We start from the raw sequence: 2,884 nt of genomic DNA, 5'->3' as shown, positions 1-2,884 counted from the left end.
TAAACTTTTGTTTTTTTCCTGTAACTGAAGTAATGTAAATTTCAGCTCTTCTTCACAGGGGCCTGGGATGGCTGGACATGCTCTAATGCTGAACTTAAAGTGGAATGGCCTTAATTTTCTCAGCTTCCACACGTCCAGTCCCATCCTATCTAGCTCCTTCCCCCGTCCCCAGAGCTCCTAAGAGAGCAATTGCAAAAGACTTCAGCGTGGCAGCCCATGTTGGGGGACAGGCCCAGGGATTTAGGATCAGGAAAACCTGGAGCCCAGGCATCCTGCCTGTGCAGCTGGATTCCATGCTGCAGACTCTTATTCCTTAAGGCTATCTTGACGACTGTCTCTGTACATAGAAATGCTCTCCTTTGTCTTTAAAAGATGAAGAGTGAGTCAAACGATATTTCCCTGCCCATCTGATTACTCCGAATCCAATCAGAGATGTATTTCCTGTTAATAGGATATTTAATATGCGTAGTTATATGGTTAAAAAATTCTGACACAAGTAATCAGAGGGATGAGGGTCTCTCATCTCTTTCTTCACAGCTCAATCACTCATCAGGAAATGTATCTTTATGCATTTGGAAATAACTGAGAGACATTATCATCAATGGTCCTATTATGATGTGAAGGATTCTTCCCTGAGATTCTTCCCCTGTTTCAACTGACCCTGAAGCACTGTGAAATCGTTGGAAGACAAATGTCAAGGGAAAAAATGTTAGGCATTGCTAATTTCAAATGCACTTGCAGTATGGTGTCTGTTATAATACAAGTATTTTTATCTTGTTTTTGCTATTTATTATCCTTTCCTGCTTTTCAGGTTGAGGAGGCATTATACGCGCTCATAAGTGTTTTTTTTTCCTTCTGATATAAAACCTTACTTTGTTCCCATCGAAGTAACTCTCTCAGAATCAGGCAAAGTTAATTCAACTATACTTAAAATGTCTTCACAGTTGGAGGGAATCGAAGCCGGGCACAGGCAGTGGACGCGGTCCCGCAGAGAGCCGAAGATGGCACTGAACGTATACTCAACATCCGTCACCAGTGATAACCTAAGTTGACATGACATGCTGGCCTGGATCAATGAGTCTCTGCAGCTGAATCTGACAAAGATTGAACAGTTGTGCTCAGGGGCTGCCTATTGTCAGTTTATGGACATGCTATTCCCTGGCTCCATTGCCTTGAAGAAAGTGAAATTCCAGGCTAAACTAGAGCATGAATACATCCAGAACTTCAAAATACTACAAGCAGGTTTTAAGAGAATGGGTGTTGACAAAATAATTCCTGTGGACAAATTAGTAAAAGGAAAGTTTCGGGACAATTTTGAATTTGTTCAGTGGTTCAAGAAGTTTTTTGATGCAAACTATGATGGAAAAGACTATGACCCTGTAGCTGCCAGACAAGGTCAAGAAACTGCAGTGGCTCCCTCCCTTGTTGCTCCAGCTCCGAACAAACCAAAGAAACCTCTCAGCTCTAGCAGTGCAGCTCCACAGAGGCCCATTGCAACACACAGAACTACTGCAACACCTAAGGCTGGCCCGGGTGTGGTGCGAAAGAATTCTGGTGTGGGCAACGGGGATGATGAAGCAGCTGAATTGATGCAGCAGGTCATTGTATTGAAACTTCCCGTTGAAGACTTGGAGAAAGAGAGAGATTTTTACTTTGGAAAGCTAAGAAACATTGAATTGATTTGCCAGGAGAACGAAGGGGAAAACAACCCTGTATTGCAGAGGATCGTGGACATTCTCTATGCCACAGATGAAGGCTTTGTGATGCCTGATGAAGGGGGCGCACAGGAGGAGCAAGAAGAGTATTAACAGCCTGGACCAGCAAAGCAACATCCGAATTCTTCACTCCAAATCATGTGCTTAACTGTAAAATATCCCCTTTTATTATTCTTAGAGGATCACTGGTTTCTTTTCATGAGCAAACAGTACCTCTTCTTAAAGTGCACTTTGCAGAAGTTTCACCCCTTTTCCAATGAGTTTGAGTTAGGAGCTTTTACCCTGTAGCAGAGCAGTATTAACATCTAGTTGGGTCACCTGGGGAACAGAGAGGCTGACCATGGGTGTGTGCGTCTATCACATGCAGGTGTCACGTGCAGCTTTGTGATCCTCTGGCTGGGTCACCGAAACACCGAAACGGTTGGCACAACATCATTTCTGCTGCTGGCACTGGGCAGCTGGCTGGGCTCTCCTGGCCTACCCGGGGCTCGCTCGAGCAGTGACTTTCTGCTGGAGGGTCAGCTGAGATGGGAGGTGGGGCTCGGCCACATTCCCATGTCCGGCAGTGGGTTCCACACAGCACTGGCTGCTTCTCTTCTCCTCAATGCCTCTCCAGCAGGGAGGGATACCTTGGGTCCGCCTTGGGGTGAGCTCCTGTGCAGCCAGGTGCACATGGCAGGGAGCCCTGGGGTACCTGTGTGTGGGAGTTGAGTTGGGCATGGGGCTGGGGTTCTACGTCCCCTGTGCTGCCTGGCCTTCAGGAGAATCCCAATGCTCGCACAGCCCCGACTCACTTGGGTGAGCAGGGTGCCCTCCACACGCTGGTGTGAGAGATCCAACACCACAAGGTGTGACGCTGAGTGCACATCGTGAGGGTGGCCCTGATGCATGAGCTGCAACTGTGGGACCCAGAAAATTTGACAAAAATTCTCTACCCCAGGACAAGCTGAGCAGGACTGTTTCCATTTTGTGCTACACCTGCCAATTCACCTATGACCCCCATATGACCTGCTTGTGGCTGATGGAGCTGCCCCACCCTTGTCAGGCTGCTGGGCACACCCTAATCAGAAATCGGCTCAAAACATAGTAACCCTGTTTGTGCCCGCAAAAACTGCATGCCGATTCTGACCAAAGTAATAGGCCAGCTCAAGTGGATACTATAGGGAAAG

At 47.2% G+C, this 2,884-nt stretch overlaps 1 pseudogene; it reads left to right on the top strand.

The window, feature by feature from the left end:
* The first annotated feature begins 1,001 nt into the window (after window positions 1-1,001).
* On the top strand, window positions 1,002-2,054 carry LOC121483825 (annotated as a pseudogene).
* Window positions 2,055-2,884: the final 830 nt, after the last annotated feature.

This window comes from Vulpes lagopus, unplaced genomic scaffold (assembly GCF_018345385.1).
Source record: "Vulpes lagopus strain Blue_001 unplaced genomic scaffold, ASM1834538v1 ctg162, whole genome shotgun sequence".
NCBI lineage: Eukaryota > Metazoa > Chordata > Mammalia > Carnivora > Canidae > Vulpes > Vulpes lagopus.
Note: the sequence above shows the minus strand (reverse complement) of the source record. Positions and strands in the feature narration are given on the sequence as shown.